Below are 23825 nucleotides of genomic sequence, written 5' to 3'. Positions count from 1 at the left end.
ATCTTTCATATATAAAATTCATGTTTTACATAAAAATTCATGTCTCATATGTGAAAATTGATGTTTCATTTATACAATTCATGTTTCATATATAAGATTCATTTCTCATATGTGAAAATTCATCTTTATATATAAAATTCATGTTTTACATAAAAAAATCATGTCTCATAAGTGAAAATTCATGTTTCACATATACGATTCTAACAAAAATATGACACAGTTATACGACACATAAACAATTAAATCGTGTACACCGACCGCTTTTTTTTAATTAATTGCAGGCACGTTGGGACGTCGCCAGTGTCTCCATTGGCCTCGATATCTTTGTCGGACGCTTCAGTTAAAGGACGACGTATTGTGAGTGAAAAACGAGCCATTATATTATCAAGGAACAGTAATCATCTTGTAAATGCATCACGCATGCGCGTAGTTTCCTGTCTTATGGTTTCTAATCTTAGCTCAATATTATAGTAAGTATATGAAATTACAATATGTTATATGGCGTCCATTGTCAAATAAATACATATGATTACTCGGCATTCTTCGGTTAAAAATTCCACGCACATCGCATGCAAACATGTACTTGGTTGAAACATGTTACTGCAGCACATATTAATATTCATGGACACCAGTCATCTAATAATTCTATTGATACCGCGAATACGATAGACTGTCAAGTGTTTTAGGTGTTGTTTGAATACACTGACATTTTCTTATCTTCATTATGTGAACTCTCTCGCCACTACTCATAATATACGGCAAAGTGAAGACTGTCCATTAATCCGATATGGTAGTATGGACACTTTAACCATTACTTCTACATATAGTAATGTACTATATTATTCCACAAGCCCAAGTGTAATCAAAATGACGAAACTCTGAATACTCATGACAATACATACCCAGTAGAAGTTTATCAACACACAATCAATATACGACATCGAATATATATACTACCAAGACAACTCAATTCTAGGCTGATGTCTAAAATAATCAATATTGGAAACGAGTACAGAGAAAATCAATTACTCTGAGTTGAACTCTTCAATTTACATCTAATCACCGCGTGTATGCTGCATACCTGACAGACTTCTTTATATTCAGTATTCCAGATTTCCGGAGAGAAAGAAAAAACATGACAAGCAATTGAAATGTGTTTTTTTTAATGGATACTGCTTGTCAGTTGTCATAATTGTTCAGATTGTTAACAAATCATACGCTTTGTATGAGTGGAAAAACCTAATTACTCGTCTTTCACGTCAGACTGAGAAATCTTGAAGGAATCGATGTCATAACTTATATAACAGGATAACTTGTACTATATAGAATGTGAAATCCCGCCAAACAGATAGTTAAGTATCGTGCAATATTTCAGTCTCCGTAATTTGCATAACAAAAATATGTAGTATGATATTACTTGTTCACAGAGCAAAGGCGGCCGCACGAAATTTTGCATGGGAGGGGGGGGGTCTGTTCATAATCCCTGGCGCCGAAAAAATGTGAAATCTAGACCCTCTGAAACGCTATTTGCTGACATTTGCGGTGGATATACGTGAAAAATACGCAAATGGTTTCAGCTTGATTTGGCTAGTATTATCCACGGACCGGAAGGTGGATTTGTAATACAGACTATGAAAAGACTAGTATCAATCAGTTCCACTACGAATACGTGATATCGCGTGATACACTTTTTTATCACGAAGAGATCGAAATGTTGAAGCGGGGGATTCGTCACCTTGGGACAGGTAGCGTTCCCCGCTTAAATCATGCTTAAATGGCATGACGTCTAAACGCGTCGTTGAACGCACATTTGTAGTTACAGCCACTGACTGCTATCGATAATCGGCAGAAATATTACCCTTTTATATATATCGTTCAAAAATAAACTCTCGGTTAATAATATTACACCATTCAACTAGCCACTGACTGATATCGATAATCGGGAGAAATATTACCCTTCTATAGATATCGTTCAAAAATAAACACTCGGTTAATAATATTAGACCATTCAACTAGCCACTGACTGCTATCGATAATCGGCAGAAATATTACCCTTCTATAGATATCGTTCAAAAATAAACTCTCGGTTAATAATATTGCATCATTCAACTAGCCACTGACTGCTATCGATAATCGGCAGAAATATTACCCTTCTATAGATATCGTTCAAAAATAAACTCTCGGTTAATAACCATTCGACTATAAAATGTTGTTATCCAGTTTGAAAGTATAGTATCGCTGCACATTTTTCTGCTTACTGTTTGTACACGCAAACATGACGATGTTGAACATGAATATTGTGATGTTTACCTTAGCATATCAGCAAGGGATATTGCCCCATGGTCCAGTGATAAATATGTTAAAGCGGGAGGGTCGTCACCTGCGCACGCGCGAGAATTGAGTCCCAAGCGACGATAACAACACACGCTAAAAACGCAAAGGCTCTTGGGTAGACACTTGTTTGCAAACAATGACACGCCATGGCAATCTGACGCATGCGCAGGTGACGACTCCCCCGCTTTAACATGTATCAGGAAATCCCTTGCGAGTGAGTGCAGCTGGGCAGTCTTATCGATTTACTAAAAATTGAATAGAGATAAGAGAGAATAGTAAACTTTCCTTTGATGTCGTATAATCGCTATGCTAAATCACTGCTAATTGGTGTCGTCGATCTTCAAGTACATACGATTTAATGGGAGAAAATGACACAGGAAATAATGGCACTGGAAAAAATGTCATGGGATATAATGGCGCAGAAGGAAAAGCCGCCTAGGCAGTAATAATGACAGACTGTCTTGTGCTAGACAAATCTGACAAATAAAAAGAATTGCGTTTCTATTCACGAATCATGATGTAGTTGGAAATATATAAATATTTGGGACACTTTTAATAAATCTTATCGAGTCTACAGATAAAAGAAAGAACTGCTTACAAAATTGATGGCGGAAGTTTTAGTCACAGCACAAATTCAATTTTCTAGCAACACAACTTACAGATCCAAATTTCAAACAAACCAGAAATTTGAATTCTCACAACCTAAACTTAATTTCCCATAACGTATTTTAATCTGTATTTATTCACAATATAACTTCTGCAAAACACAAATTAAATTTCACAAAACACAATTTGAAATTTTCCAGAACAAAACTCTTTTGGTAATGTATCCCAGAATTCCCTGTGCAAGTTGGCTGTCATTTTTACGCTTATCGACAACTTTGGTACTAAACACCAGCGGTTTTGTGGCTTTTGGGTTCTATCTTTGAAATCAGGGTTAATATTGATGTCATGAAGCCGCGACACCACGGTGTGCATGATCACCCATTATTAATTCAACGTCTTGTACGCGGATGACGTTGCCGTTGCATTTCACTTGTTTGCAGATAACTCGAAGTGATGTTGCTGGGTTCACCCGGTAAGGTGTGCGGTGAAATGCTGGTGCACATCCTCGCTGAATGACTATACTCTAGTTGCTGTAATACATTCTGAGATAATTTGTGCCAAACAAGCCTTAATCTGAGATGGTATTAACGACGTTTCACTCACCGACTGTACTGTGGGGCGGCAGCAATGGTTGTCAATTTGTTATTCAACATAAAAAAAACACATTCCAAATTAAATTCTAGCAATCAAGTTGCGACCATCGGTAATTTGATCATGTTGGTATTTTATTTATCGGTTGCAATCATGCCGGCCATCCACCGACAACTAAATGAAATTAGGGACAAAGAGCGACGGATTGCCGAGTGCAGGTATAAATCACATTGAAACGTGTTTTTTTTGCGCCAGATTTCGAGCATTTTCCTATAAAATAAACAGTACTGAGAAATAGGTGTATGAAATGCTTTGATTGGCCAATCTGAAAGTGGGTCCGGGAGAGTCTGATCTTTCCAACGTGACATTTCATATCGAGCTCATCATCCATATTTTATTGACGACAAAATATTGATTATTTATTAGTCCCCGTTTGAACGCTGTTTGAGAACTGGGACTTGTTGCAGTTATGAACTGACCCCCGGGGGACTGACGTCCTTGCACACGTACATGCTTGGACCAATTACATTCAGACTTCACATACACATAAGAAATTATATTGGGAATATGCACATGCTTTTAGCAATTTGATTTCCAAAAATGCAGTTCTTGGTCCATATGTCCGGGAACTTGAAGTCTGGGTTAAGTTCATAACTTAACATAATTACCGCACCTATCAAATTGGCGTGCAGTTCTGTCACCATGCAAAATGGCTGACCGTTTAAACGAATGTAGTTCCACTGAACCATATCTCATACATATCATCATCAAACATAAGGTAATATATACGCTCGTATTTCGCGTCTATATTACAAACGGGAACTATGACCTTGCCAATGACTTCGTTTTAAAAAAAAATCCGAGAATAGCATCGTGAGTATAAACGATTAAGATGAGTACTTATGTCACAGTAAATATAGGCGTTGAAAGTAAGCCTCAAAGACCCGTTGGATTCGTTGGTAAATGTTCAACTTTGATAAAACGTCGCGATGACCGTAAAGACGTATCTGTTACTCGATCATCAGACCTTCGCCCTTCGGATGTGTTGACCCTATTTACGCTGGAAAAACAAAACAAGCAAGTCCTTTTGGAATCTACAGTCGACAACAACAAATAAAATGGCGGCCAATTCGCTTCGGGAGGAAAGTCTCGTCTTTAGACAAAAACACATTTTTTTTCAAAGAAATTAAATTGTTTTGTGATATCAAACTTGTGCGGTGGTAAATTAAAAATCTATGATGTGCGAAGATATGGTATTGTGTTGCGAAAAATGCATTTCCGGTGCGAGATTTCAAGTTGTTCGTGATGTGAGAAAGAGAGTTGCAATGAGAGAAATGAAGTTTCTGTTACAACAAATTGTGTTTCATAAATGTAAGTTTGTGTTTTATTAATTAAAGATTTTGTTGTGAGAAGTTAAAGTTTTGTTTCGTGAATTTACTTTTCTTTCATAAATTAAGTTGCTATTGCAGATTAATTACGTGACACATGTGAGCCACCGTATTTCGGCCATTTCCAATGTACAATTACTCTTATACATAACTAATTGATGTTCATTTTTTGAAAAAGAGATAAATAAGTTGTTGGTTTCCCACCACCATTCACAGATTTCTGACTTCTAGAAATCACCTTATTACTCGATTATGCCTATAAAACTGGTAATGAAATGTTGAGACTAATAGTTGATATTTACTACCATTGTTTTTCTACCTGTGTTAAATAAAATCTGGACTATAGAATAGAATTGTTGATTGCATGCATTTAGAAAATGCATTTCTTATTCATATACGATGGTGATGTTACACCCACTGTATCAACTACGTGGATTACAAGGCAGATTGTTCAGCAGACATCCTGACATCGTTTGCTGTTTGTCTGTGTTTCCTTCACTCTTCTATGGAGTCTATAATAGCAATTGCGTAACCTTCGAACGTCGAAGCACTTTTTTAATTCGAAGTTGAATTCAACGTGACTCAAGATGGCACCACGCACTACTTTGTGTCATCACTGCCATGAACGATTTGAAACAAAGATTTAAACTTAAACACTTAAGTCTGTTGTTATAAAACAATTGACTTATCATTGAAGAACATTTGTGTTGAAGTTTTATTATTCAAACTCCTAGGTTTTTTTTAGAATTTTTCCATATTCTCTCCTATATATAAAAATTCGTGAGCGACGTTTGATCTCTGCGCATGCTCATGGTTAGTATTATATTGTATTGCCAGTTTCACAAAGCTACACATATTGGAAAAAATGATCCATCTGCGTACTAACTGTAGATATGCCAGTTCGTTTCAAATCAGATGGTTTCCACTAATATGCAATTCCATAAATATATGCTTTCAGTTGAGACTTCACGCCTTTAAATAAGGTTCTAATTTATTGCGAATAGATGGGGTTGAAATACCATCAAACATTTAAAACACAGGGAATTCCAAATGCAAACTACTTTTTGTTTACATTTATCCTCCCAAAATATGAAATTTTATAGTATTGTAAGTATTATAACAACGTATCAAATATACTTAAATGATTTCATTCATACATTACTCAAACACAGTGGGTTACATAAGCGCACTATTTTCTCTTTTAAACGAATTCCGTCTGGAGTAGATGTTTCGGCAAATTTATATGAGCAAATAGATGTGATATTAGCACAGTAGAAAACAAGGTTTACCAATAATTTGCAATATAGTGACATGTTTATGAAATTAACTTAATTTGTTCATATTTGGTCAAAACTATAATTGATAATATAACTTTTCGCTCATACTCAACATTGCATAGCTGCCATCTTGCCTTTACACACTTCGGGGATGTACATACATGTGCCACACCAAGTGATAACGAAAAACAAATCTGTTGGATTTAATAAGAATAAGACACTGTTTACTCACTTCTCAATAACAGTGCACACGACACCACATAAATCTGAGGTTCTTCGTTCACCACATCTGACCACGCTGATTGATCACATATCAATCATTCGTATATCGGAACATTCAGCAACAAATGTTTAGAACCGACTGTTAATATCTTTATAGGGATTTGAGAGCACACAATTGTTGTATATTACACACTTTAACAAGCGGCGGTTTGACATTGTGCCGGGTTTCCACAACGATTATAATTTGGATAATAATTTGTGTACGATTTACAATCTTTATTGTACATGTACGCAAACAAAATAGTGGATACTTTTTACGCCTTGTCCTTGCGTGCGGAATTACGTCTTGTATTTATGAAAATTACGGAATCTAACATTCGTCCTTAGCTTGCGTACGGAATTACGTCTTGCATTTATGAAAATTACGGAATCTAACATTCGTCCTTGCGTACGGAATTACGTCTTGCATTTATGAAAAATACTACAGAATTACGCAAATAAAAACCATACGATAGCCAAATAGCCATTGCCCTTCTTCATTTAACTATGCAAACAAAATATCAGATAAACTGTTCTAGAGGGACGTATTTGTAGCAACTGATATATGGCAGTGTGCAATTTAGTCGCGTTACGCTACTAAGTAGAAGCGTTTTGCCAAAGGCCTTTTTCTTAATACATGCATCGTGACTAATACAAAGACAGTTGATATCATAACACTTTCAACATTTCTATCATTATTTCTTAATACACATCGAAATACTATTTTTAATCCTTCGGGAAACCCAGCACTGATTTATTTATAAAAAAAAGATAACACCGTGAAGGCTGATATTTTGAATTGTGCTTATAAACTTAAATAACCGATAATTAACAGTCTCAAATTTGTTGCCCCGGGCACATCTTGTATATAATATATAGCGAACTTTCAATAAATCAGTAGGTCTATTATTAGGTTTCCACAGTCACAACTGGAAAGACTTCACCATGACCGAGGTATCATTGACCATGAACAAAAAGGTTCAAGGCCAATTGTTATGTATTCTATGACTGCACTTCCATGATTAACCAATTTCAGACATAGCAATTGATAGCATATTCAGTACATCACGCACCGGCGATGTGTCAAAAACCGCAAATAAAAAGGTTTCTTTTTCATTGAGCGTTAACTGGATAATGTAATTAAAGCGAGTGAATACACCGGAATCACGCAATCCACGTCGCTGTTTAGCGACCATTGATTTTCTTCGTGACTGCGTACACGTTGATCTATAGCTACTATACGTAATAAAACAGGGTTATTTTACTGTGACGGAGTTATGACAAACAAGAGCACTGTTTTTTTTATTGGTAACTTCACATTAACTTAGTAATATGATATCAATCATTTGCGGGATGTTTGTGCTCGTGCTATTCCGTTTGAGTTCGCCAGATGCTTGTAGGATCGTGCAGGTGATACTATTGTAACCACATTTGACATAATTTGACGGTACTTCAAATTAGAACATTAGAACTAAGCATTTACATGTGGTCGTTGTTTATTAGAAATGTTGATAATAACGAGAATGGCTACGAACTAGAATGAATACAATAATGGTACTTAAACAAACAAATTACGTGAGACGGAAGGAACCACGTAATATAGTCTAGTGAGAGACGCTCACTATATACATTCACCTGTTTAATGTTGGTGGGTTTGACATCCCCGTGTGTGAATGGAATCTTCGAAACCGATTGCCATCCATAAAATCATTAGTGTTATTTCATTCCTCACGCCATCGCTACACCATTTGCTCTTCAAATATATTTCTTGTTTTACTCTCTTTGTCGTGGTGATATACAATAATGGTCACTTTCAACCCACGAGTCGGCGTGTTGAATTACTACGTTTCCTTGTGTAGTTAAACGTATCAGTAATGCGCAAATTCAGATCTTGTCAGACACAAGATATTCGAATAGTCACGCCATGATATACGAAGAAAAACAGATTTGGAGAATATTTCGGTGTACAATTAATAGTACATAACCGAAGAAGTAGAAGTATAGTGAATAGTTGCAACCACTGTGAATAAGTCTCTAAAAACGACGCATTGTATTGTTTTACTCTTTGCCTTTGCCTTTGTGAACTGTCGTTATATATTACACAAAAAATTGTCATGGTAAAATTGTAAATTTTGAAAAATGTTGTTATAAATCGCATGACAATGGTCATTGGTTTATTACGTACAATCATGGCGCTCGAAGTCAATGGTATTATGAAACAGCAGTGTATTTTGTGACAATTTGCCTAATATTTTGCTATTTTTTGAGCAATTTCATAGAATACAATGTTTTCACGTTTTAAAAACCTGAGTTGTTATTAATTCATCACAAAAACAAATGTACCCAGTTAGTCATGGTATATAATCTTTTCACTTTATGTCACCAGGCAATAATTTGAGATGTCACATAATATCTCTCCACCACACGAACCAATTTAAAAGCGTTATATACCGACAAAATGGCTGCCATTCGCTAAAAACAACAACAATGATTTTCTCAAAAAAATGGTGACACCTCCCACTTTTTAAAACTTAATGTCCTTATATTGACCGGTACAATCTATTGCCGCTTGAATAAGTTTTGGGTAATCTCATTTATATGAGTAGGCTGCTTAACGGGAAATTGTGTTTTTAGCGAAACGAACTAACTTTTACGGTAGAGATGCAGTTTACATGACAGGTATTTTAATTAGTTAATTAGGAAACCAAGATGACCTCCCTTGTCCACAAAACTATATATTTTCGGAAAACTTATTGTATGAATTTTAAAATTTTGTTATTATTTTTTTTTCATGGACACTGTAGTTTGAAATATGCACAAAAATGTGCTTTTTTGGTACATCTGTTTACTATGAAGAAAGTGCCGTCTTGAAAACTGATTACCAGTTGTCAATTTTGCAGAGCAGCAGCTCAAATTTCACTACTTCAAGTTTATGCATAAATTAACACCCAGACTAGTTGTCTGTACGATTGTTGTAACACTGTTCAACCAAAAACAATACCCCGACGGCGTTTTGAAGATAAACACTTTGTCAATCATTTGTGAAAACTTCAAAACAAAAGGTCAAAGCGTCTAGGGGCTATTCTTTTTAAAGTTCTGGGATGTGCACTAAAAAGAAGCTGAGATAATTGCTAATTTGCATAACAATTCACTCAGTGAATTTTGCTAATGCTCATAATTAAAATGACCGTAACAGTTCCAATTTTAAAAGTATTATCGTTTTGTAAAAAGTTAAATATAGTGCATAATATGGAGATCCCGTCACTTCTTTTTTTCACCATGTTTCTTTTTTTATTATTTATGTACAGCCTTGCTAAACCTTGCTAAGCATTCAAAAGAAAGAATGTTTGCACCTGTTATCTATATTTTAAAATCGTCTTTTGAGTATGTTCCACTATTCACAATTCTACAAATATTTTACAGTCTATAGCCAAGACTGTAAAAAAAAAATTCACTCCCAAGTGCCAACAAACCTGCATCTCTACCTTAATTCCATTATAAGACAGTAAAACACATCTAGAAGCTTTATAATTAGTTGTATAAAGGGGCGTGGCCTAATTATGAGAGTCAAATCCATTGACAAAACGTGAAATCAATATTGTACGTTTTCGTTATTACTCTACGTCGCGTCACGTACGCCTAGTTTTGTCAATATGCAGACACGGACGGGACCGCTGTAATGTCGTATTGAAATGGTGCTATCATTCGTTGAATGAGGTGGTCATCGCGTTCGATATGGATTACATACCACACTTTAACACGATGTCTCACTTACCTATCGTGATAAAAAAAATAAAAAATAATTGTTCTTTCTAGCATCGAACAAATCGATCTGATTAGACCGTGAAATACGTTAGTGGTGAAACGTCATCTTCCAGATCCAAACGTCATAACAGGTCAGTGATTGCACAGAGATTTACAGATAATATGACAATTTTACAATCTATCTACCATGTGTTGCCATGGCAACTGACCGAACTATACAACTCCTTTCATCCGATATTGCTCATCGCAGTACAAAAACTATTACAAATTTGTTTTTCAGACTTTTGATAATACGTGATGTATAATATACATAACTTATTAAATAGAATGTTACGTCCATGGTGTAATCTTATGTGTAGTCGCGATTAATATTGAGGCCCTAGATATGAATAACTTATGGTAATCCCATGGGACGAACATTTAGTTGTGCAGCAATAGTTACTATTCTCTATATAAAATTAATGAAGTCAGAAACTAGGCAAGCTGTTTTCTGGACATGTCTCTGCTGGTATTACGGAGTGTGAATTAGGTTATATGACTGTACCTCACGAAAGAATAATGCCTTTCACAGGTTAGTGTTGGATTTGCTGGGTGCTTAAGCTAGTGGGGGAGTTGGAGCCTATCGAGTTGCACAATGTTGATAAGTGAGCAGAGCGCAATCTAAGCTTCTTTTATATTACTATCAATTATCAACAACCACCAGAGACGTTTAAAAGGATATATTTCTACAATTGGGAGCATGCCATTAAGCATGTCACAGATTGTTCCTATCTGATCATGATGATCGCCGATGACTTGTAAAACACGATACAGTGGCACTTTTCAGTGTCTCAGCAGCGTCCAAACCATCATTACGAGAAATGTTTCCATAATTATTCTCAGAAGCAACACCGTTTATCAGATAGTAGTGTCTCAACTTGAGTAGGTAGTGGTTTTCCAAAATAAATGCGTTTATACTTCTCGTGCTGTTGCTATACACCGTGTACATGCCATTCGACTCTATACACAGTTTTCTTGTGCTAAAAATGCGAATAATAGAGGTCTATTCCTTTAATTTGTACCCGGGGAGTGCTCACAGACTGATCCTTTAGAGTGAAGAATCATCTAACAATAAATGTACTTGTATCGTTCTGCTGAATTTTATTTAATACCTTCACAACAATTCCTTGGCACTCCACCACTGCTACGTTTTAATTGAAGTCAGTATAGTAATACTAATAACAATAATAAAATAGTGATATGCTATTGCATCTTTAGGAAAAAAAAAATTCCTATCAGTTGTTACAATAAATATATGTACAAGTAACATCAAAAGAAAACAATATGCAATTTAATTGTTCACGAAACTTCTAAGGCTTTTGATTATTTCATCATCTCTATTTTTAAGTGGATATACTTGAAAAAAAATATACATGAAATGAATTAGTGATTTTTAGCAAGAAATGCAATATATGTCATGCCTTTTTGTGGGTTTAAATTATATTTAGGACAAACTAGTGTTATTCAATCTAGATCTTCGATTTAAAAATATTGTTTTTCAAACTTGATTGTTTAACGGTGTCTTCATTTGGCTGGGTGTGCCGTCTTTTTCTCAATTGCTAAACTGCGGTTGCTTGTTCTAAATATATGCATAATAATTATTCATTGCTTGGTATGTCATGTACCAAGGTTGGGTTCAAAACTGTATACGTTCATCAATTTTGGATTTCCTTTTTTATGCAGTTTTGTGTTAATGTTTTATAAATTGTTATGTTATGTATTTCGTCTCGTTAGATATCAACGCTTAATATGCAAAATAGCTACTCCCTGAAAATATATGTAACTATCAGATACATAATCGTATTTTTCTAAGATTGCCAAAACCAAACATTATCGTTCTAAACAAAACTCAATCAATGATGTGTATATATATATGTATTCACTCATTTCGCAATGTGCCAAAAAGGTGAAATTAGGCAAATAAAAGAAGTGAAGATTCTAGTTCTCTTTGATTTTCAGACACTCAAACTGAAATCGGAAAAAAATAAAAAGGAACTGACGTCATTGATTACACTGCCTTATATTGTATTCACCTAAGAGAGATCGTTATCAAAGAAAAAGCACGTAACACGGTAACGTGATTATGGGATAGACATATCAGATAACAACAAACACGTCTCTAACAATCGCGATCAAATTGAGACTTGCCAACTTGAGGAGCTCCAAAGAAAAGTCCGACGTTATATCGCCATTAAGGGACATTCCCGTGGGGAATATGCTTGGAGGAAAGCCGAAACCAGTTAATTGTATAAATTTTTCCCCTCCCGGTGAAATTAGCCCGATAATTTTAGCCCACAATATTTGTGATGTATGTGCGCGGGATGCGTGTGCGTTGGTTAAAAATGATGTCGAAGGTAATGGTTCGATGAAATGTGTCTCTCGCAATCGCTTTCAATTTGAGACTTGAAAAGTCCGAGGTCATATCGCCAATAAGGCAATATACTTGGAGAAAAGCCGAAATCTACCGGTAAGTTTATCCTGACAGTTTTAGACCACATTTGATGTATGTTGGGCTAAGATGAGGTTCGATCGAGCGGAACTACTCAAAATACCTTTCATTATTCATTCACGTCTTAAACCTAAAAACAAACAATACAGCTTGGAATGTTCACCACTTCTGTTGCCTCGTCTTAATAGTTTATATTAAGATTGAATTAGGTGTTTTTTGCGTGTAACCAGTAGAGGTCGATTCAGTAACAAGTAGATCAATCACACCTACTACTGTAGTATAACTACATCTTGCATCAACTATATTATTCTATCTCAATTATCGCCGTTTGTCGGAGCGGTTAAAACTATTTCTATGGTAACAGCCGATTCCATCTTGATGAGCACTCATACGGGGGCGATTTTTGAAGGAGGGAGGGGTATGCGCATTGCGTATGATTAATTATAAAAAAATATATTATAAAAATGCGTTTTTTTTGACATAGATATAGTCTCTAGAGATATTGATGTTCATGATTACTTAGATTGACACCTATAGACTCCAATCTCAATAGATTAATGTAATGAAAAATTGTCAAATTGTCAAATATCTTCCCCGGATGATTAATGTTTGCGGAGATTAGTAATGTACTGAAGCCAGCAACATGGAAAGCACACATTATTACGAGAATGCATACAAGTAACGTAACCAGAGCACAACTCGAATGACACCAAGGAAACGGATGAGTGATTTCATTACGTTACTCCGGTAGCACCGGAACGTTATTTACAATTACCGTCGTTCTTGAATGTATGTTAGAGATCACATTGCGCAAGGACACAAGTATATTATTCTGATAGGTAAAGGAATTACTGGATACGGGTATTGATAAATTGTACGTGTGTTTTGCGCTCTGTACTTATATAGCATTACACCGATGCCGGTGCTCGTATAATTCAACTGATTGCCGAAAAGAATTAGAAAACAAAACGCGAAAATCGGACTCACTGAACCGTAAGATATATTTAAATCATTTGGCTCGGAAAGATAACAATAATTTGTCACATCCTTTAAGTGATTAAATTGCATAATTTATCATAAATAATTATCACGATAATAATCAAATCAATGTTAATTAACTATGATCTGTGTATAAATGCAAGTCGGATTATAACGTTGAATAAAATTCTCACTGGCCAACTCGATCCGGATCGAGATAGTGATAATCTTCGATGTCTGTATAAGGATTAACGACTCCAGGTTCGTGTTAAGAAGGGGAGCCAATCGGTGTACGCTGAAATCACGTCACCGTTCGTCCAATTACTGAGATAATATACTCCTCAAACAATGAACATATTCCATGACAGAAAGTAAAACAGATATTCCTATAAACACGGCATGGTCTTGGGAGTTTATAATTTAAAATAAAAGGACAATACAGAAAAATGGTTCATCCCTAATGTCAAAAAACAAACAATCGAACGAACAATCATATCTTTTAAGAAGGAGTATATTATTAGCAAAAAGGGCTGCCACAGAAATGTTATTTTTTTACAAAATTTTTGAAAAGGGTACCACTTTACTAAAAGTCAGTCCACTTCGAGTTTTTATGAGATCAGCGTAGAATCGCCTTATTATCATTACAAAATATTACTTCAGCAACGAAAGTAAAATTCAGCTCAGGCTCTATAATTTTAAAAATGGCATCATAAGTGGTGAAATCAGACGGTTTTCTAGAATTGCCAGTACTGGATTTGTGCATATCTAGATATGACCGTAAAATTTAAAACATTCTCACATATTAGTTATTTCAATCACCATATTTGCTGGGTGTCAGTTTCACTACCACTACATGCGTTCCGACACACACAACTTGGCAGTTGGATCTACACTTTCTAAGCGGGGACCAAGATACGCAAATCCTGGGCACGTGCCGACTTGCCTCTGACCGTTCCTACACACGTTTCGGAACGTGTTTAAATTTAAATCCATCTCGATCCGATCGCTATATATATATTGAAAACGGGGCTTATGGGGGAGTGTTGAAGTCGTATAATACTCGTATTTCATCCGGGTTTCGGTGACAAACAAATATAAAGTACTATCAGTGTTGCACCTGCCTTGTGGTAACATATAGTTACTGTGCCCACACCAGACAGATCGATGAGAAAGTGTATTCTTAAAATATAAACGACTTTTATCACGCATTTCTCGTGTGCTGCTCTCGTACCAAATAATGCACACACACATATATAGTCTCTAAAAGGCGGGCTTATAGTTCCGGTGACATTTATGTCTATAGTTTGTGGTGATCGCAATTCTAAAATGTGCAAAAGGCTGGGACAATACAGTACACAGATAATTTGCCAGGTAGCTGTTTAGGTTCATGTTATTCTGTCCACGAAGGCATTGCTACAGGAATAGACGTTTGTCTTAAAACCGGTTAACACATACTGACGCAACACGAATTTCCAAAGGGCCATCGATAAGGCAAAATCGATATTTGAATATAATTGTAGTGTCTCCGATGAACTACCTAGATTTAAAATACTCGAACACATAACTCTTTAAAAAAAAACGACATCTCGCATTTGCGGTGTATAGTCGATATACATTGAATGCTCCGAGGCTGTTGAGAATGTGCAAACGTTTGACGCAAGGGAATTAGGATTGGCGTCGTGCATATATATATACGAATAGATGGTGACCTAAAATCGTGGATTTTCAAAACAACACGTCAAATTTACGATGGGGTTCATCATCCTCACATATACACGAAGAGAACTGTTATCCTGTAATTACTCATTTGGATTTATTGTTCCTTCGAGAATCGTTACGTTTTTTTTTACCGCTCCTCATAACTGGGCGAATGACTGTCACGTAATCCTGACTTACATTCACCAATGTGGGAGAGTAATTTATAAGCCGATCCTCTCTACGATAAACGCAGAATGACGCACCATATATCTCGGGAGACACTGTTAAAGGCTATAATATAATACGGCAGTGTTAGCCCATATACTACTGCAACAGCAGTATCTTTTATCGTATCTTTCATGAAAATCATGGGTAATAGCAATGAAAAAAAAAACATCGCAATATTCCAGCTTTTTATCTAGGGCAATTTCTCATTGTTATTTTAATTTGACTTAATACATGCCATTTGTGGGGGTGCAATTCATCGAGGTAACAAAAGCGATGTTTTGAATTATTAACTGGTTGTACTTTATAATTATATAGACTGGGTTATTTTGAAACTCTCGGTCAATTGGTACATGATGAGGTGGTACATTTTTGGTACGTAGTCCACGTAGTCTGGAACATGATCTTGTGTATCTCATTAACTGTTACTTGATAAGAATCGTGTTTGGTGCAAAATCTAACTTGAAGACCCGAGCCCACTCCATTACCTGCATTTAACCGTATACATTATTTTCCCACTGAGATACTCCGGGCGTTAAACCCCGTCAGTAAGCAATACAACTGTACATAATGTCTACCTACTCACGAACTGCATCCAACCACTCCAACATTCTTGAGTAGGCGAAACCATGATATATGTATAACTACAGTATATCCGTTAATATGACTTTATTCTGATGTCTATGAGATGCGGTGGTCACATGAATGCTTGTCTTATCTACGGTATATATGCACAGTCCCTCTCACTATAGGCCACTCCATTAACGCCTAGATACGACGCTAGTACTTACTACATCGCATATGCTTGTTTATCCTACAACCGATGCGGCGTATCGTCACTCGATTTACGCCACTCCGCCACTCTGTCTATGCAAGACGCTGTTATTATTTCTCATTACCCATTCAGATTTATGCAAACATCACAGATGAATAAATCTGCACATGTTATGGTTCTACGGCGTTGTATAATATTATTGTTCATCAACTGTAAAACAGAACTGTTTTACGTGTCTCGTTTACAATATATGTCACTTGACAATCACGACACTTGAATTTAACGATGCTGTTAAAATGGCCTTCGGAGCAGCACACCGCGTTGATTACATCGTAAGACGAGCAAGCCGCAACTGAACAAGATATATCTTCATTGATTACGAGATGAATTTGTTGTTGCTTTTATCCGGAATATAATTGATTGAAAACGGTCTGTTTTAGTCAATCAATTCAACTGGCACCAGCAAGTCTGATTGCTGAGAATAATCAATATGGGAGTTTTATTTGTTTTGCTTTTCACAAACTATATATTAATATTTACAATGAGTGGGACACACAGTACCTCCTGAGTGAGTTATTGCACATCTGAGGAGATATTGCAAATTTTAGTGAGTTTTCGCATGTTCGAATGAGCTATCATACATCGAAACCAGTCATTCCACTTCTGAAACGCACATTTGAGTGAGCTATCACACTTCTAATTACTCAGTCATCGCACACCTGAAAGAGACATTGCATAGTGCCTGAGTACTTTATAGCAAATATGAGTGAGTAAGTTATCGCAAACGTGAGTGAGTTATCGCACTCCTAAATGAGGTATCGCATGCGCATGCGTGTTCGACTGATCTATCACACAATCACATAATCTGACATCCTAGATTCTGAATGTAAGTATATTTGTCAGTTTATGCAGTAATTTTTTTTTCGGACGTACTCGCTTGCGTCACACGTACAAACTCCCACGACTATGGATGAGTAATCACATACCTGAGTGACTCATTGTACATCTACACACATTATCACACACCATTTAATAAATTGAATAGAATATATATCCACCATTCACTTTCCGTTTACTTTCTTATCTATTAAAATATTTCATGATTTACGTATTGTCACGATAAATAAAACATGTTTTCTATTCAATCACGGTTAACTGTCACTAGTGCATATCAGTATTTAATGTATTGATTGCATCATAATGTAGTAAACCTTTTATCCAGGGGATGTATTTGATTGAAATTTGGGCGTTTCAGTCAATTAATAGAATCAGCGCTAGCAAGTATTTTCAATAGAATGGAGGTGATTTTCCTGGCAAATCATTACTTTTCGCTCCCACCTTATTTGCGATGAGCACACAGTTCTCAGCACTTCCGAGCGAATTATCACAAATCACGGCGAATTATTACACATCTGAGTGTGCCAAAACACACCTGAGTGTGCCACTACATATCTGAATGTGCCACTACACGACTGAGTGTGCCACTACATATCTGAGTGTGCCACTACACGACTGAGTGTGCCACTACATATCTGAGTGTGCCACTACACGACTGAGTGTGCCACTACATATCTGAGTGTGCCACTACATATCTGAGTGTGCCACTACACGACTGAGTGTGACACTACATATCTGAGTGTGCCACTACACGACTGAGTGTGTCACTACACGACTGAGTGTGCCACTACATATCTGAGTGTGCCACTACATATCTGAGTGTGCCACTACATATCTGAGTGTGCCACTACACAACTGAGTGTGCCACTACATATCTGAGTATGCCACTACATATCTGAGAGTGTCACTACACAACTGAGTGTACCACTACATATCTGAGTGTGCCACTACATATCTGAGTGTGCCACTACATATCTGAGTGTGCCACTACATATCTGAGTGTGCCACTACATATCTGAGTGTGCCACTACACGACTGAGTGTGCCACTACATATCTGAGTGTGCCACTACACGACTGAGTGTGCCACTACATATCTGAGTGTGCCACTACATATCTGAGTGTGCCACTACACAACTGAGTGTGCCACTACATATCTGAGTATGCCACTACATATCTGAGAGTGTCACTACACAACTGAGTGTACCACTACATATCTGAGTGTGCCACTACATATCTGAGTGTGCCACTACATATCTGAGTGTGCCACTACATATCTGAGTGTGCCACTACATATCTGAGTGTGCCACTACACGACTGAGTGTGCCACTACATATCTGAGTGTGCCACTACACGACTGAGTGTGCCACTACATATCTGAGTGTGCCACTACATATCTGAGTGTGCCACTACACGACTGAGTGTGACACTACATATCTGAGTGTGCCACTACACGACTGAGTGAGTCACTACACGACTGAGTGTGCCACTACATATCTGAGTGTGCCACTACATATCTGAGTGTGCCACCACATATCTGAGTGTGCCACTACATATCTGAGTGTGCCACTACACAACTGAGTGTGCCACTACATATCTGAGTGTACCACTACATATCTGAGTGTGCCATAACACAACCGAGTGTGCCACTACATATCTGAGTGTGCCACTACACAACTGAGTGTGCCACTACATATCTGAGTATGCCACCACATATCTGAGAGTGTCACTACACAACTGAGTGTACCACTACATATCTGAGTGTGCCACTACATATCTGAGAGTGTCACTACACAACTGAGTGTAACACTACATGTCTGAGTGTACCACTACATATCTGAGTGTGCCACCACATATCTGAGTGTGCAACAACACAACTGAGTGTGCGACTACATATCTGAGTGTGCCACTACACGACTGAGTGTGCCACTACATATCTGAGTGTGCCACTACACGACTGAGTGTGCCACTACACGACTGAGTGAGTCACTACACGACTGAGTGTGCCACTACATATCTGAGTGTGCCACTACATATCTGAGTGTGCCACCACATATCTGAGTGTGCCACTACATATCTGAGTGTGCCACTACACAACTGAGTGTGCCACTACATATCTGAGTGTACCACTACATATCTGAGTGTGCCATAACACAACCGAGTGTGCCACTACATATCTGAGTGTGCCACTACACAACTGAGTGTGCCACTACATATCTGAGTATGCCACCACATATCTGAGAGTGTCACTACACAACTGAGTGTACCACTACATATCTGAGTGTGCCACTACATATCTGAGAGTGTCACTACACAACTGAGTGTAACACTACATATCTGAGTGTACCACTACATATCTGAGTGTGCCACCACATATCTGAGTGTGCAACAACACAACTGAGTGTGCGACTACATATCTGAGTGTGCCACTACACGACTGAGTGTGCCACTACATATCTGAGTGTGCCACTACACGACTGTGTGCCACTACACGACTGAGTGTGTCACTACACGACTGAGTGTGCCACTACATATCTGAGTGTGCCACTACATATCTGAGTGTGCCACCACTTATCTGAGTGTGCCACTACATATCTGAGTGTGCCACTACACAACTGAGTGTGCCATTACATATCTGAGTGTACCACTACATATCTGAGTGTGCCATAACACAACCGAGTGTGCCACTACATATCTGAGTGTGCCACTACACAACTGAGTGTGCCACTACATATCTGAGTATGCTACCACATATCTGAGAGTGTCACTACACAACTGAGTGTAACACTACATATCTGAGTGTACCACTACATATCTGAGTGTGCCACCACATATCTGAGTGTGCAACAACACAACTGAGTGTGCGACTACATATCTGAGCGTGCCACTACACGACTGAGTGTACCACTAGATGTGTTGTGACACAGTCGAATATGTTGTGACATACTCAGATGTGTTGTGGCATACTCAGATTTGTTGTGGCATACTCAGGTGTGTTGTGGCATACACAGGTGTGTTGTGGCATACACAGATTTGTCGTGACACATTCAGATGTGTTATGGAATAATCAGACGTGTTGTGGCATACTCAGATGTGTTGTGGCATACTCAGATTTGTTGTGGCACACTCAGATGTGTTGTGGCATACTCAGATTTGTTGTGGCACACTCAGATGTGTTGTGGCATACTCAGATTTGTTGTGACATACTCAGATGTGTTGTGGCATACTCAGATTTGTTGTGGCATACTCAGGTGTTTTGTGGCATACACAGGTGTGTTGTGGCATACACAGGTGTGTTGTGGCATACACAGATTTGTCGTGACACATTCAGATGTGTTGTGGCATACACAGATTTGTCGTGACACATTCAGATGTGTTATGGCATAATCAGACGTGTTGTGGCATACTCAGATGTGTTGTGGCATACTCAGATTTGTTGTGGCACACTCAGATGTGTTGTGGCATACTCAGATTTGTTGTGGCACACTCAGATGTGTTGTGGCATACTCAGATTTGTTGTGACATACTCAGATGTGTTGTGGCATACTCAGATTTGTTGTGGCATACTCAGGTGTGTTTTGCCATACACAGGTGTGTTGTGGCATACACAGATTTGTCGTGACACATTCAGATGTGTTGTGGCACACTCAGATGTGTTGTGGCATACTCAGATGTGTTGTGGCACACACAGATGTGTTGTGGCACACTCAGGTGTGTTGTGGCACACTCAGATGTGTTGTGGCATACTCAGATGTGTTGTGGCATACTCATATATGTTGTGGCATACTCAGATTTGTTGTGACATACTCAGATTTGTTGTGACACACTCAGATGTGTTGTGGCATACTCAGATTTGTTGTGACATACTCAGATGTGTTGTGGCATACACAGATTTGTCGTGACACATTCAGATGTGTTGTGGCACACTCAGGTGTGTTGTGGCATACTCAGGTGTGTTGTGGCATACTCAGATGTGTTGTGGCATACTCAGATTTGTTGTGACACACTCAGATGTGTTGTGGCATACTCAGATTTGTTGTGACATACTCAGATGTGTTGTGGCATACACAGATTTGTCGTGACACATTCAGATGTGTTGTGGCACACTCAGGTGTGTTGTAGCACACTCAGGTGTGTTGTGGCATACTCAGATGTGTTGTGGCACACTCAGGTGTGTTGTGGCACACTCAGATGTGTAGTGGCACACTCAGATGTGTTGTGGCACACTCAGGTGTGTTGTGGCATACTCAGATGTGTTGTGGCACACTCAGGTGTGTTGTGGCACACTCAGGTGTGTTGTGGCATACTCAGATGTGTTGTGGCACACTCAGGTGTGTTGTGGCACACTCAGGTGTGTTGTGGCATACTCAGATGTGTTGTGGCACACTCAGGTGTGTTGTGGCATACTCAGATGTGTAGTGGCACACTCAGATGTGTTGTGGCATACTCAGATGTGTTGTGGCATACTCAGATGTGTTGTGGCACACTCAGGTGTGTTGTGGCACACTCAGATGTGTTGTGGCATACTCAAATGTGTTGTGGCACACTCAGATGTGTTGTGGCATACTCAGATGTGTTGTGGCATACTCAGATGTGTTGTGGCACACTCAGATGTGTTGTGGCATACTCAGATGTGTTGTGGCATACTCGAATGTAGCATAAAATTCATTAAGAGACAAGTTGTGAAATGCGTTTTTTTCAGATTCCTACAAATCTGGACAAAATTACCAATCTTTCACAAAAATGCGATCCGTTGGGGTTATATTAAGCAAACCGATAACAAAATTCAGCCGAATTCGGCGTTTTTGTGTGAAAAAATCCCTTGCATACGAACACCTAATCACACAAAGAACATAGAACACTTTCCTGGGGTATTTGAAACAGAAATTGTCATCTGAATGTAAGGCCGTCACTGATTGGCTGCTGAGCTGGAACGACACTTTTTGGTTTCAAATACCCCAGGAAAGTGTTCTATATTCTTCGTGTAATTAGGTGTTCGCATTTAAGGGATCTTTCCACACAATAACGACGAATTCGACCGAATTTTGTTATCGGCTGGCTTAATATTATCCTTAATGGATCGTATTTCTGTGAAAGATTGGTATTTTTGTCCTGATTTGTAGGAAGGAATCTGAAAAACGCGTTTCACAACTTGTCTCTTATTTAGTTTTATGCGGCATTCAAGATGGCGGCCCCCATATAGTAAATATCGTTTTTATTTTATTATCACGTATGCGCAAGCTGACTGTGGTTGTGGCATACTCAGATGTGTTGTGGCACACTCAGATTTGTTGTGGCACACTCACTCAGATGTGTTGGGGCACACTCGGATCTGAGTGAGTGTGCCACAACAAATCTGAGTGTATCACAACAAATCTGAGTATGCCAAAACACATCTGAGTATGCCACATCATATATGAATGTGCCACAACAAATCTGAGTGTGCCACAAGACATCTGAGTGTGCCACAAGACATCTGAGTATGACAGAACACATATGAGTATGCCACTACATATCTGAGTGATTAATAGAACATCTAATCGTTTAACAAATAATTTGAAGAAATAAATAATAATATTAGAATTACGCAAACGATGCCAAACAAATTGAAACCAGTTAGTCGATGGTCGAAACGAAATGTAGCAACAATGAAAGCACGTTAAATATTTGGAACACGCTGATATGTAAATATTGACGCTTGCATTGACTGATACATTAACGCATTTGTGATTAAGGATCGAATTGAAAATTAATTTGCATTCTCATCATAATTTCAAGAATTCAGAAAGGAGTTTCAAATTAAAAAAGTCAGTGTATTTTATAGATATGACATTTCTTTCCAATGTAGTATTTTTTTAGTATGCCCAGTTTACGTTCAGTCGATCTTATCGGCTAATATAAATCCCAATAATGATGGGGAAGGGAGCGGGTGGCGGTTAACTGAGACGTAATTGGGCCGCCGGCAAATCATCAAGGCGGATAACATGAATGTTTTATCAAAAACACCAGCGTCTATACAAATCCTAAATAATTCAATCATCCCGAGATATATAGAGGACTTTCAGATAAAATGTCCGGAACTATTTCAAACCCGGAAATGTAATATAATTGAGGATTTGTACTCGCTAGACCAGAGCGTTGCAATTTTATTCTGAAAGCTCTTAGGGGTTATCATCTATTCGCGATTTTTATTCAAGGCTACTTTCGCTTTCGCAGTTTATTATCAACTATTTATTGGGATACAAATCCTATTTTTTTCTTTGTTATAGAGAGTAGGCGACACGGTTCATAAAATGTGCAAGTCGCATTTCATAATTCATGTTCTCGTTTACTTTCAGTTAGCCAATCGCCGGTCACGTGCACCACTGTGTTCCACGTGCTAATGGCTGATCAGAGTCGAACAACATCACCGCCGGACAACAGTCGTCAGGTACATATATAAAATGAGTGAAGGCAAATATGACTGGTTGTGGCAGAATGAGTTAGATCAGAAAAAGAAGGACAACCAAGAAAAACAATCCAGGACGAAGAAAACTTTGTTGAC

General features: G+C 37.9%; 1 long non-coding RNA gene across 1 annotated transcript; it reads left to right on the top strand.

Moving 5' to 3' along the window:
- The first annotated feature begins 323 nt into the window (after positions 1–323).
- LOC146739366 (uncharacterized) lies at positions 324–23780 on the top strand. Its single transcript, XR_014930162.1, has 2 exons — positions 324–470; positions 23620–23780. It is a non-coding gene; the product is annotated as an uncharacterized LOC146739366 (long non-coding RNA).
- The last annotated feature ends 45 nt before the right edge of the window (positions 23781–23825 follow it).

This window comes from Saccoglossus kowalevskii, chromosome 8 (genome assembly GCF_978046115.1).
Source record: "Saccoglossus kowalevskii chromosome 8, keSacKowa6.1, whole genome shotgun sequence".
In the NCBI taxonomy this organism is placed as follows: domain Eukaryota; kingdom Metazoa; phylum Hemichordata; class Enteropneusta; family Harrimaniidae; genus Saccoglossus; species Saccoglossus kowalevskii.
The sequence above is the reverse complement of the archived record's forward strand: the minus strand, read 5'-3'. Positions and strand labels throughout refer to the sequence as shown.